Source organism: Hylobates moloch, unplaced genomic scaffold (genome assembly GCF_009828535.3).
Source record: "Hylobates moloch isolate HMO894 unplaced genomic scaffold, HMol_V3 SCAFFOLD_15, whole genome shotgun sequence".
Lineage (NCBI taxonomy): Eukaryota > Metazoa > Chordata > Mammalia > Primates > Hylobatidae > Hylobates > Hylobates moloch.
In genome coordinates, this window is record NW_026652290.1 from 95467097 (window position 1) to 95481254 (window position 14158).

At 54.9% G+C, this 14158-nt stretch overlaps 1 protein-coding gene and 1 pseudogene across 1 annotated transcript in view; one reads left to right on the top strand and one right to left on the bottom strand.

The window, feature by feature from the left end:
- Positions 1 to 14158, bottom strand: part of TJP3 (tight junction protein 3) — a 37044-nt gene extending 22886 nt beyond the window's left edge. The window contains exon 1 of the mRNA XM_058428239.1: positions 14024 to 14158. The gene's annotated coding sequence lies outside the window, so the exon portion shown is untranslated. The remainder of the gene's footprint in view (positions 1 to 14023) is intronic.
- LOC116482882 (large ribosomal subunit protein uL24-like) lies at positions 5892 to 6696 on the top strand (annotated as a pseudogene).

Genomic DNA, 14158 nt, shown 5'->3' on the forward strand with positions numbered 1-14158 from the left:
ATAATGACTTTCTCCTGTGCGTAGTTTTTGTTTTTTTGAGATGGAGTTTTTTGCTCTTGTTGCCCAGGCTGGAGTGCAATGGCGTAGTCTTGGCTCACTGCAACCTCCACCTCCCAGGTTCAAACAATTCTCCTGACTCAGCCTCCCGAGTAGCTAGGAGTATAGGCACCCACAACCACAGCCAGCTAATTTTTGTATTTTTAGTAGAGACAGCGTTTCACCATGTTGGCCAGGCTGTCTTGAACTCCTGACCTCAGGTGATCCTCCTCCCTCGGCCTCCCAAAGCTCCCCTCGTCCATGCTGGCTGCAAGCAGGCGCTTGATGTGGACCCATTCATTTCATCCTCAGCATGACCTTAGGAAGTGGCACGGTTACTATTCCTACTTTAGAGGTGAGATTAAAAGGGGCCCAGAGAGGTTCAGTAACTTGCCTGAGGTCACACAGCACAGTGGTGAACTTTGGCAGCCTGCCCTGTTCTCTGGCTCTTTTTTGGTTGGTTGGTTGGTTGGTTGGTGGGTTGGTTGGCTGGTTTTTGAGGTGGGGTTTCACTCTGTTGCCCAGGCTGGAGTGCAGTGGCTTAGTCACAGCTCACTGCGGCCTTGAACTCCCAGGCTCAAGGGATCCTCCTGCTTCAGCCTCCCGAGTAGCTGGGACCACAGGCATGCACCACCACACCTGGAATTTTTTTTTGTTTTTTTGTAGAGATGGGGTTTTGCTATGTTGACCAAGCTGGTCTCAAATTCCTGGGCCCAAGCGATCCTCCCACCTCAGCCTCCCAAAGTTTTGGAATTACAGGCATGAGCCACCGCACCCAGCCCTCACTCTTGCTCTTAACCACCAGGCCACAGTGGCTTTCTGATTATTTACTCTTTTTCTTCTGAGCTTATTGTTCAAAACTGCCTTTTTTTAATTTAACCTGCTTTGATGTTGTACTTTGTGTCATTAAATGGCCCCAGGGCCGGGCATGGTGGATTCTGCCTATAATCAATCCCAGCACTTTGGGAGACCGAGGCAAGAGGACTGCTTGAGCCCAGGAGTTCAAGACCAACCTGAGCAACATAGTGAGACCCTCATCTCTACAAAAAAATACAAAAATTAGCCAGGCATGGTGGCATGCACCTGTGGTCCCAGCTCCTCGGGAGGCTGAGGCAGAAGGATCACCTGAGCCCAGGAGGTCGAGACTGCAGTGAATTGTGATCGTGCCACTGCACTCCAGCCTGGGCGACAGAACAAGACTCTGTCTCAAAAAAAATTTTTAAATGGCCCCAAGGAATTTGTGTTTCCTGACTTTAAGAGACAGCCCTGCCCAGGCGCAGTGGCTCACGCCTGTAATCCTAGCACTTTGGGAGGCTGAGGCCGGCAGACCACAAGGTCAGGAGACCGAGACTATGCTGGCTAACATGGTGAAACCCTGTCTCTACTACAAATACAAAAAATTAGCTGGGCGTGGTGGCGGGCACCTGTAGTCCCAGCTACTTGGGAGGCTGAGGCAGGAGAATGGCGTGAACCTGGGAGGCAGAGCTTGCAGTGAGCCGAGATTGCGTCACTGCACTCCAGCCTGGGTGACAGAGCAAGACTCCGTCTCAAAAAAAAAAAAAAAAAGAGACAGCCCCAGGGAACCAGGGCCCCAGAAGGGGAGAGGGGTGAGGGAGTCCAGGTGGTCCTGGCTTGTCCCAGCTTGTGCGGGTTCGTCTCCATGGAAACCAGAAGCTTTGTCTAAACCCTCCAGAGCTCCGCAGTGCCTGAGGGATTAGCCTAACCTCACAGCCCACCTCATCTTAGGTCACCTCCAAACCTTTACCCCATCTGTCCCCTGAATCTGGGACACGTTTCACGGGATTTCTGGCTGGCTGGCACCTGCCACTGAGGTCTAGGCTCAAATGCCACCTCCTCAGGAAGTCCTCCCTGACCACCTAGCTAACCAGTCTTCTCTGATCCCCTATCACTCCTGCCTGTTTTATTATTATTATTATTATTTTGAGACAGAGTGTCACTCTGTCGCCCAGGCTGGAGTGTAGTGGCACAATTTCAGTTCACTGCAACCTCCGCCTTCCAGGTTCCAGCGATTCTCGTGTCTCAGCCTCCCGAGCAGCTAGAATTACAGGCGCCCACCGCCACGCCCGGCTAATTTTTGTATTTTTAGTAGAGATGGGGTTTCACCATGTTGGCCAGGCTGGGCTCAAACTCCTGACCTCAGGTGATCCACCTGCCTCGGCCTCCCGAAGTGCTGGGATTACAGGCGTGAGCCACCGCGCCCGGCCTGTTTTATTATTTTTTATTCAAGGCATCTAAAAATCATCTTTATTCTCTTTAACCATCAGTTGGTATGTTTCTGGTCTTTCCTCTTAGGCTGTGAAGGGAGACACGTCTGTCTCTCTGGCTACTTAAGGCCCAGGTGATCGGCCATCAGCCTCCTTTCCAGGCCTTTAGTGCTGGTGCTGGACTCCCTGGCAAACTCCTATTCATCCTTCACAGCCCCGGTTTCTTCCTCTGTACGCGTATCATACATCCTTCCCTCTGGCCCAAATGTGATGATTGGAGTGTGGGATGTCAGAGTGCATTTGTCCACCCTACACCTTCCCCCTCAGTCTGAGGGCTCCCGGTGGGCAGGGATGGGCCCCTGGGATCCCATAGGACCAGGCCCCCTCAGGGAAGAGTTTGAGGAATGAGTGAATGGTTGAATAAAACACACTGTGGCCAGGTGCTCAACAGGTGTGTCCTGAGTTCCCAGCCCTGCCCCTGTCCAGGTGAACTCTGAGAGGGTGGGGCTTGGGTCTTTGTCCCCGCCCGCCGCCCAGGGCTGGACACAAACACCGAACAAGAGGCCCGCCCAGAGGGGACGGGCCGGTACCAAGTCACACCGCCCCCGGGGTACGGGGCTCCCAGGCCGCGGTCCCCTCTCCCCCTCCCCACCCCACCTCCAGGAACAATGGCGGAGGGGGCGGTTTCAGCGAACAAATACACCGATTGGGGAGGGGATTCTGAGAGCTGTGCCTGGAGGCCAGGAAGAAGTCAGCGGGAACCAGAAGTGCCGGGTCCTGAAGCCTGGGGCGGAGTGGCCTGGGTCTGGCCGCATACCGCTGCAGTCCCAGTCTACCCTGGCTGGGGGGTACGAAGAAGCCAGCCCAGGCTCCATGCCTGGAGGGTGAAATCCCTCCGGAGACAAGGATTGCCCCCCGCCCTGCCCCCGCCACGGCGCACCCCAGCCGGCTTGCTCACCCCACCCCTGCCTCTGCCTGGTAATGCCTGTTAATAGCTTTGTACACAGTAGGCACCCAATAAATGCTGGTGCTCCCTCCTGCAGCCTTGTAGGAGGTGAATGTTCACCAAAGCCACCCCAGTCCCCAAATGAAGTCACTGCCCACCGTGCCACCGTGGGCGCCCAAGCTCAGCCAGCTGCACACCCCCAGCAAAGGGGGATGAACATCTTTTCTGCCCACCTAAGATGCACCAAGCTCTGAAAACACATTTTTCTCTCTCTTTAAAATGCCGATCACCCATTTTTCGGATGAGGGAAGGAAAGGGTTCACTCACTGGCCCCACGTTACACACAGCATAGTGGACAGAAAATTCGGGATTTGAACCCAGCTCTGAGGTATTAAAGGAGGCCGGTCCTGGGGCAGAGGAGGCTCCAGAAGAGATGGTCTTTGGAGGCACGGAGCGGGGCGCGGACGCATCTGGAAGTGCAACCTCCAGCTAGCCACTTCATCCCTCTGGGACTCAGTTTCCCTGCGTGTTATGTAGGTAGGTGTTCTGGGGTCCTGGGTCCGACTCCCAAACCCTGCTTCCCCCCACTCACCCCAAGCCCCTCCCCCTGCCGCCCTCGGAGGGTTACTCGCCTGGAATCTCACCGCCATGGTCCACCTGGGGGCTCTCCAGACCCCCAACCCGAGGGGGGGGGCCCTGGAAACAGTCAATCGGCCCCCACCCCGGGCTGGGGGAGGAGGCTGAGGAGAGTCACAGCGGGCTGAGGGCCTGGCTCTCGTCCTCCTCCCTCCAGCTCCGCAGCTCCCGGCTGCACCTGCCCCTCTTCCTCCTCCAGGTCTCGGGCCAGCCCCGCCCCTGCCCAGACACGCCCACTGGACGCCGCGGAGGTTTCTCTCCCCCCCACTCCCATCACAGGAGCCAGGTCCTGAGGCGGAAGCTCCAGGCCGGGTTATCCACGCAGCCGAGAGGGGGCCGGCGGCCGCGGCCAGAGCACGAGAAGGCTGCCAGCAAGACCCGGCAGGAATCACCCCCGCGCTTGGAACGGAGCCTACCATTTGGGAGGTGTTTCCGTCCGCAAAATGGGCACATTTTGAGGTGCATCTGGGAGGCCTCTTGGATTAGAAGCTTGTCGAAGGCCAGAGACCTCCTTAGCATAGGGCTGGTCCCTGGGTCACCTTATCTCTGGAAGGTTTGCCCCATTCCACAGAGGGGAACCCGAGACCCCAGAGGCCAGGGGCGTGGACTCTCTGAAGATGCAACAGCGGCCGCGAGCCTTTTTCCTGCGGTCTTGGACTCCGGGTTCTGTCTTCACACCCAGCACCCAGGAAAGAAAGGGGCAGGGCGGGGCCGGGCGCGGTGGCTCATGCCTGTAATCCCAGCACTTTGGGAGGCCGAGGTGGGCTGATCACGAGGTCAGGAGTGCGAGACCAGCCTGACCAACATGGTGAAACCCCTGTCTCTACTAAAAGTACAAAAATTAGCCGGGCGTGGTGGTGGGTCCCTCAGCTACTCGGGAGGCTGAGGAAGGAGAATCGTTTAAACCCGGGAGGTGGAGGTTGCGGTGAGCTGAGATCACGCCACTGCACTCCAGTCTGGGCAACAGAGCGAGACCCTATCTCAAAAAAAAACAAGGAAAGGAAAGAAAAGAAAAGAGAAGGAAGGAAAGGAAGGGGAGGGGAGGGGAGGGGAGGAAAGGGGCAGGGGGCAAGGCAGGAGGAAATTCTCCAGGCTCTGGGAGAGAGTAAAGGTCGTTTCCTTCTTCTCACCCAGCCCAGCCCAGCGTCCCGCTCGGGGGCCTGGGATTCCGGAATTCCTAAGGTTAGACCTAGGAGGGACTGGACCAGGGTAGGAAAACTTCAAGTCACCTGGGTGGGCGGGGCTGGTCGTGGCTGCACCCCCACATTCCTTACTATAAAAAAAAAACCTGAGCCCAGCTGTGCCTGGGCCCCACCCCAAGGTTAAAAGGGTAAAAGGGCAAAGCTACACATAAACACCCCTTCCCAGCCTTATCCAGTCAGGGCTGGGCGGGGACAGGAGCCCCAGGTTGTGGCTAGGCGTGAAGAGCATAGAGAAAACTCTAGCGGATTAAAGAAAGGCTGCCTGGAGGAGGGGGCATCGTAGCTGGGGATTTGAAGGTTGGTTAAGAGTTTGCTTACTAAACAAGGCCAACAATATCAAAGTCTTAGAGGGCCCTCGAAGATGACATCTCACCTCCTCCACTGCAGTTGTACCCAAAACACTAGTCCAGAGACCCAGGTCAGCTACAGCCAGCCCCTCAAGGGTCTCCAAGGGCCCGAATAAAGCATTGCCAAAGCCTCTTGTGGGGACCCACTTGGAACTTCAGAGCTGGGAGGATTCTAAAACCAGCTCTCACCTATTTGCTGTGTGACCTCAGGCAACTTACTGCCCCTCTCTGTTCCTCAGTTTCCACATCTGTAATTGGAGAAAATAACAGCCCCTACATCACAGGGTTGTCAGGAGGATTAAAAGGCGCCTAGAGGCCAGGCACAATGGCTCACTCCTGTAATTCCAGAATTTTGAAGAGTCAGGTGGGAGGGTCACTTGAGGCCAGGAGTTCGAGACCAGGCTGGGCAATATAGTGAGACTCAATCTCTATAAAAAATAAAAAGGAGCGTGTAGTTCTCTTCCCTTTTGCAGCCATCACAGAAGTGGGAGCAGCCAAAATGAAGTTCAATCCCTTTGTGACTTCCGACCGAAGCAAGAATTGCAAAAGGCATTTCAACGCGCCTTCCCACATCGCAGGAACGTTATATGTCTTCCCTTCTTTCTTTTTTTTTTTTTTTTTTTTGAGACGGAGTCTCACTCTGTTGCCCAGGCCAGACTGCAGTGGCGCGGGATCTTGGCTCACTGCAAGCTCCGCCTCCCAGGTTCACACCATTCTCCTGCCTCAGCCTCCCGAGTAGCTGGGACTACAGGCGCCCGCCACCGCGCCCGGCTAATTTTTCATATTTTTAGTAGAGACGGGGTTTCACCGTTTTAGCCAGGATGGTCTTGATTTCCTGACCTCGTGATCTGCCCGCCTCAGGCCTCCCAAAGTGCTGGGATTACAGGCGTGAGCCACCGCACCCGGTGCAAAAGGCATTTCGATGCACCTTCCCACATTGACGGGAAGGTTATATGTCTTCCCCTCTTTCCAAAGAGCTGAGACACAAGTACTACGTGCAATCCATGCCCATATGAAAGGATGATGAAGTTCAGGTTGTACAAGGACACTATAAAGGTCAGCAAGTTGGCAAAGTAGTCCAGCTTTACAGGAAGAAATATGTTATCTACATTGAACGGGTACAGCAGGAAAAGACTAACGGCACAACTGTCCACGTAGGCATTCACCCCCACAAGGTGGTTATCACTAGGCTAAAACTGGACAAAGGCTGAAAAAAGATCCTTGAACTGAAAGCCAAATCTCGCCAAGTAGGAAAGGAAAAGGGCAAATACAAGGAAGAAACAATTGAGAAGATGCAGGAATAAAGTAATCTTACAGACAAGCTTTGATTAAAACTTGAGCCTGTGAAGGCCGGACGCGGTGGCTCACGCCTGTAATCCCAGCATTTTGGGAGGTGGAGGAGGGCGGATCACGAGGTCAGGAAATAGAGACCATCCTGGTTAACACAGTGAAACCCCGTCTGTACTAAAAATACAAAAAATTAGCCGGGCGTGGTGGCGGGCACCTGTAGTCCCAGCTACTCGGAGAGGCTGAGGCAGGAGAATGGCGTGAACCCGGGAGGTGGAGCTTGCAGTGAGTCGAGATTGTGCTACTGCACTCCAGCCTGGGCGACAGAGCGAGACTCTGTTTCCAAAAAAAAAAAAAAAAAGAAAGAAAGCTCTCACTAAGTGTTGGCTATTATTTTTATCAGGGAATCCCACACATATATTTCATTTTACTTTATTTTTGAGACAGTGTCTTGCTCTGTTGCCCAAACTGGCGTGCAGTGGCATGATCTCGGCTCACTGCAACCTCCACCTCCCAGGGTCAAGTGATTCTCCTGCCTCAGCCTCCCAAGTAGCTGGGATTACAGGCACCTGCCACCACGCCTGGCTAATTTTTGTATTTTTAGTAGAGACGGGGTTTCCCCATTTTGGCCAGGCTGGTCTCGAACTTCTGGCCTCAAGTGATTAGCCTGCCTCGGCCACCCAAAGTGTTAGGATTACAGGCATGAGCCACTACTCCCAGCCACACACACATATTTTATAGATGAAGGTTCAGAAAGGGCCCCAGACTCACTGAAGGTTGCACAGCATGGGTTCCTGGAGCCCCAAACTCTTTCCAAGACCCCATGCTGAGCCAATGTGGAAACACCATTAACCAAAACTAAGGCTTACTGAACACCTACTATATACCTACAGGCAGCTCCGCCCTTGCCTGTGTGACACCCAGCCACCAGCAGGTGGCGCAAAAAATGATTTTAGGTGAATAAGGTCCAGAGATTGTTTCCCCCGCCCCGAGGCGGAGTCTCACTCTGTCACCCAGGTTGGAGTGCGGGTCACAGTCTCGGCTCACTGCAAGCTTCGCCTCTCGGGTTCACGCCATCCTCCTGCCTCAGCCTCCCGAGTAGCTGGGACTACAGGCGCCAGCCACCACGCCCAGCTAATTTTTGTATTTTTAGTAGAGACGGGGTTTCACCATATTGGCCAGGCTGGTCTCGAACTCCTGACCTCAGGTGATCCACCCACCTCGGCCTCCGAAAGTGTTGGGATTACAGGCGTGAGCCACCGCGCCCGGCCAGTCCAGCGATTTTTAAATAGCTGTGTATTTGTTTTAATGAGTCATGAGAAAAACACATCATTCCCTACCGGCCCGCACACGTCATGTTCGTGGCTACCATTGCTCAGAGCAGTCTCTGATTAGGTCTGGCAAAATCGGACAGGGGTTCTGCAGGGGACTGGAGCTGGTAGAAAATCCTGCGTTCAGGCAGATCACCTGAGGTCAGGAGTTCGAGACCAACCTGGCCAACATTGTGAAACCCCGTCTCTACTGAAAATACAAAAATTAGCTGGGCGTGGTGGCGCACGCCTGTAGTCTCAGCTACTAGGGAGGCTGAGGCAGGAGAATTACTTAAACCTGGGAGGCAGGGGTTGCAGTCAGCCAAGATCGCACCACTGCACTCCAGCCTGGGCCACAGAGTGAGACCCTGTCCCCGCCGCCGCCCCCCCAAAAAAAAAAAAAAAAAAGAGAAAAGAAAATCCTGCATTCCTGTCCTACAGGCTTTCTGACCTCAGCATCTTCAAAATAAGAGGCTTGGCCAGAAACAGTGGCTCATGCTTGTAGTGCCAGCACTTTGGGAGGCCGAGGCGGGAGGATCTCTTGAGGCCAAGAGAGACCAGCCTGAGTAACAGAGTGACTTCCATCTCTACACACACACACACACACACACACACACACACACACACACACTTTTTTTTTTTTTTTTTGAGATGGAGTCTCGCCCTGTTGCCCAGGCGCAATCTCAGCTCACTGCAAGCTCTGCAGTGAGTGTTCACAGGCGCTCGCTGGTGACTGCTACAGGGAGGATGGATGGTCAGGGACAAGGATGGGAGCCGGGACCAGGGCGGAGGGAACTGAACTGGCCCAGGTGGGGATGGAGGAGGATGCAATGTGGGCAGATTCTGAAAACATCTGTAAGCGGAGCCTTTCCCACTGGGGACAGACAGGATGTGGGAGGCGAAGAGAGGCCACTCCCAGGTGTGGGTGCCTGCGCCTCTGGAAGGGACAGGTGAAGCCTCCGTGACGGGACAAGGTGGAAGGGGTGGGAGGGAGATGGGGTAGCAGCGGATGCGGTCAGGCTGGACAGAGACGATCCTGGGGAGGTCATGGGGAAGCCAGTGCAGAGGGGGAAGCCCCAGACCCAGCAGAAAGCCAGCAAGGTGTTTATTCTTTTTTGTTTTGTTTTGTTTTGTTTTTTTGAGATGGAGTCTCACTCTGTCGCCCAGGCTGGTGTGCAGTGGCGCAATCTTGGCGCCCGTAGTCCCAGCTACTCGGGAGGCTGAGGCAAGAGAATCACTTCAACCTGGAAGGCGGAGGTTGCAGTGAGCCGAGATTGTGCCACTGCACTCCAGAGCCCGGGTGACAGAGCGAGACTCTGTCTCAAAAAAAAAAAAAATAATAATACTAATGATTTTAAAGTTATAGAAAAGTAAATACATAGAGAATTCCTTTATACACCCAACTGGTTTCCACTAACATTAACAGTATTACCCAGGTACATATGTCACAACCAAGAAGTCAACATCAGTATGGCCTTGTTCACTGAACTCCACACTTTCTTCACGTCTCTCCGCAGGCCCGTTGCCGCCCCAGGGCCCCATCCAGGATCCCTCCTGGCAGTTGGCTGTCACGTCTCCTTAGACACCGCTGGGCTGTGACCGATTCTGTCTTTCCTGTTCTGTGACCTGTTAGTCTGTGCTGGGCAGGCCTTTTGCAGAATAACTCTCAATGTGGGGACATTGGGGACCAGCTGTTTCCCTCATGACTAGACTGGCGTCATGGGTTTTGGGGGACCCTGGGAGGTTTTAAGGAAGCCTTGTGGAGAGGACGGGGCAGGAGCAGAGACAGAGAGCAGAGACAGAGGGCAGGCAGCCAGGTGGGAGGAGACGCCCCAGTCTGTGGGTTGCCGAGAGCCGAACGACCTTTGAGGAAGGACAGATTCTAGGTGTGGCCGGCTCAGCCCTAATGCACTGGAGGGCTGAAGAACCTCGCAGGGTTTGGCGTCCTGGGGAGGCTGGAGGACCTCATGGGGAGCACTTTGAAGTAGCAGGAGTGTGGAACCTGCTAGAAGCTTGGAGTATGGAATACAGCTCAGGGTGTTCAACACAGGCCTTTCTTTCCTTTTCTTTCTTTTCTTTTCTTTTTTTTTTTTTTTTTTGAGACGGAGTCTCGCTCTGTGTCCCAGGCTGGAGTGCAGTGGCGCGATCTCGGCTCACTGCAAGCTCCGCCTCCCGGGTTCACGCCATTCTCCTGCCTCAGCCTCTCCGAGTAGCTGGGACTACAGGCGCCCGCCACCACGCCCGGCTAATTTTTTGTATTTTTGGTAGAGACGGGGTTTCACCGTGGTCTCGATCTCCTGACCTCGTGATCCGCCCGCCTCGGCCTCCCAAAGTTTTCTTTTCTTTTCTTTTCTTTTTTGAGATGCAGTCTTGCTCTGTCACCCAGGCTGGAGTGCAGTGGTGCAATCATAGCTCACTGCAAGCTCCGCCTCCTGGGTTCACACCATTCTCCTGCCTCAGCCTCCCGAGTAGCTGGGACTACAGGTGCCTGCCACCACGCCCGGCTAATTTTTTGTATTTTTAGTAGAGACGGGGTTTCACCGTGTTAGCCAAGATGGTCTCGATCTCCTGACCTTGTGATCCGCCTGCCTCGGCCTCCCAAAGTGCTGGGATTACAGGCGTGAGCCACCGCACCCAGCCACCCGGGCCTGTCTTGAACTGCTGGGCTCATTCGATCCTCCCACCTTGGCCTCCCAAAATGTTGGGATTCCAGGTGGGAGCCACCAAGCCATGCCAAAGATGCCATTTCCCCCAAAAGGGAAGACGGCTGAGCTCTAGAAGGAAGTTCCACAGCAGAGAGAGAAAAGCAGAGCCCGTGTGAATTCCAGCCCCTGCCTCAGTTTCCTCATCTGTAAAATGGGGGTCCCAGTTTTGACCCTGAGCAGTATTTCAGGGAAGGCTCAAAGGTTTAAGCATCTGCCACTAAGGATCCCCTGGGCTGCCTCTCCATGCTTCTAACTCCACTTGGGCCCCCAGTGGGAAAACCAAAGGTGAATTACAGTGTCCCAGGGCTAGAGGGGGCCCCCCGCCCCCCCGGAAACTGTCTACGCTAAGGTGCTGTCATTCTGGGCATGGAATGACATTTTTGAGATGGAGTCTTGCTCTGTCACCCAGGCTGGAGTGCGGTGGTGTGATCCTGGCGCACTGCAATCTCTGCCTCTCGGGTTCAAGCGATTCTCCTGCCTCAGCCTCCCAAGTAGCTGGAATTATAAGCACATGCCAACACACCTGGCTAATTTTTGTATTTTTAGTAGAGACAGGGGTTCACCATGTTTGCCAGGCTGATCTCAAACTCCTGGGCTGAAGTGATAACACCTGCCTTGGCCTCCCAAAGTGCTGGGATTACAGGTGTGAGCCACCGTGTCTGGTCCAGAGGAGAATTGAAAGAACACACACACACAGGCAATCAAGAATGCTGAGGTGGCTGGGCGCGGTGGCTCACGCCTGTAATCCCAGCACTTTGGGAGGCTGAGGCGGGCAGATCACGAGGTTAGGAGATCGAGACCAGCCTGGCTAACACGGTGAAACCCCGTCTCTACTAAAAATATAAAAAATTAGCCGGGGGTGGTGACGGGCGCCTGTAGTCCCAGCTACTCGGGAGGCTGAGGCAGGAGAATGGCGTGAACCCGGGAGGCGGAGCTTGCAGTGAGCTGAGATCGCGCCACTGCACTCCAGCCTGGGCGATAGAGCGAGACTCCGTTTCAAAAAAATATAAAAAATAAAATAAAGTTACAAGGCGCCTCTCACGCATGTTATCCTCTGTGCAGCCATTGGCTCAATTATTGTTTCTTGTTTATGTCTGTCTTTCCCCACCAAAATATACGCCCCACGAGGGCAGGAAGCTTGGCCCGCCTTGCTCATTGCTGAATCTGCAAGGCCTGGTGACCCCACACTCGTGCATACAGTAGGTGCTCCATAAATGCCCGTTCGCTCCCTGGGCGACCCCTCCCCCCAGCCTAGGCTTCCGTTAACCTTAACCCATTCCAAAGGGTGTCAGGCTCCACCCTGGGCAAACACAGCTCCCCTGGCACCTGGCCAGCCCTAAAGAGGAAGAACAAGTACCCATACTCCCTGCCCTGGACTTTCCCCGGGACTCAGGGCCACCAGGAAGCCCCAAGCCAGGGGGCAGGACCTTTTCGAGATGCTGAGCCTGAGGCATCTGGGGGCAGGGCCAGCCTCCAGAGCACCCCCACTCCACGCCCCCGCAAACCAGCTCCCCATCCTCTGCGTCTTGCCTCTTGGCTGCCTGACATTTCTGCTTGGCTGTGCAGCCCCGGATAAGTGGCTGTCCTTCTCTGAGCCAGGGTTCATCCTCTACAAACCAGGAAGCCGACGAGACCACACGACTCTGATTCAGAGCGGGATAGCTCATCTTGACCCCAGAATGACTGAGAATCTGTTGCCTGCTCTATTACGTCCGGCACTCAACAGCCCTGTGACTCAGTGACCAATATCCCCCCATCCATTTTTTTTTTTTTTTTTTTGAGACAGAGTCTCACTCTGTTGTGCAGTGGCGCAATCTCGGCTCACTGCTGGGATTACAAGCGCCCGCCACCATACTGGGCTTATTTTTTGTATTTTTTAGTAGAGACAGGTTTCCACCACGTTGGCCAGGCTGGTCTCGAACTCCTGATCTTGTGATCCAGTCGCCTCGACCTCCCAAAGTGCTGGGATTACAGGCGTGAGGCACCACGCCCGGCCCTCAATATCCCCATTTTACAGAGCAGGACACAGAGGCCCGGAGAGAAGGGAGGGGTGGAAGCCACATCTACCTGAGTCCACGGGTTTGCTGTCAAAACCCAGGCAAGTGGGATCCGTGTCGCCCACCCCCACGGACTCCCGAATCTCAAGCAAGCCCGCTCCCTGGGAGCTCTGCAGCCACACAGCCACAAGGTGACCCCAAATGCCGGGCTGCTCTGTCCCCCACCATGCGATCACCCATGCCTCCTCGGCCCCAGGGGACCCTCTTGGTTCTAGAGAAAGAGACTTATGATGCAATCAGACACTTGGCTCACCAGGAAGCTCCCTTGGTCCTCCCATTTTGGAGCAAATGACCCAGAAAAACACTTTTGCTGCCGACCCCTCCCCTCTCCAGCTCTGAGCACTCCTTCCTCCGTCCCCTCTGCCCCCATCCCGCAGAGATTTTGCTCAGAGGAGTAAAGATTAGAAAAAGAAGGCCGGGTGCGGTGGCTCACGCCTGTAATCCCAGCACTTTGGGAGGCCGAGGCTGGTGGATCACCTGAGGTCAGGAGTTCGAGACCAGCTTCGCCAACATGGTGAACGAAACCCCCCCTCCGTCTCTACTAAAAATACAAAATTAGCCGGGCGTGGTGGTGGCGCTTGTAATCCCAGCTACTCAGGAGGCAGAGGTGGAGGCAGAGGTTGCAGTGAGCCAAGATCGCACCACTGCACTCCAGCCTGGGCAACAAGAGCAAAACTCCACCTCAAAAAAAAAAAAAAAAAAAAAAAAAGATTAGCAAAAGAAAGCCCACCCCAACCCCTCCCTGCAAAGCTCCTGGAGGTTCCAGCAGTGAGAACAGGGTGAGGGCTTAAGGGGCGGGAGATGCAGTTGTTTGAAAACTTGGGAGCCTTTTAAGAAGTTCCAGGAGGCTCAGGGATGGGTGAGGTCGCAGCCTTTCCCACCTGTCACCTCCTGGCCTCGGGCTGCAGGAGGTAAACCCAGGCTCGGTCTGGACTGATATCCCCTCCCTTCCTCAGTTTAGGGGATCAGAGACCAACCTGTGCCCCTTCGCCGCCTCCCCGGTCCCTGCACCCCCTAGGTAACAATGACCCTTTTAAGTTTCCAGCTCAGAGTCCTGGGCAGGCCGCCAGGTGCAGTAACTGCTGGTCAGATAATCCCTACGAAACTATGTCAGATGCCCAGGCAGGAGTGTCAGTTTCCTGCTTTCCGAGGAGCCGGGGAGACAGCTGGTGGCGGGAGAGGTTGGCAGGGAGTCCCAGGACCCTCAGCTGGGGAAGGCCAGCTCAGACAATGCACACTGGGTGGAAAAGCAGAGTAGGGCGGGGGACTTACCTGTCTAGGAGGCTGGGTGGCCTCTGGGCAGGCGGCAGGTGCCAGGGCCTGGGTGCCTGCCTGGCACGGGTGGTGGGGAGGGAACCCGAGGCTTTGTAGCTCTGGCCTCCCCACCTGTTTGACCAACTTTTCCTC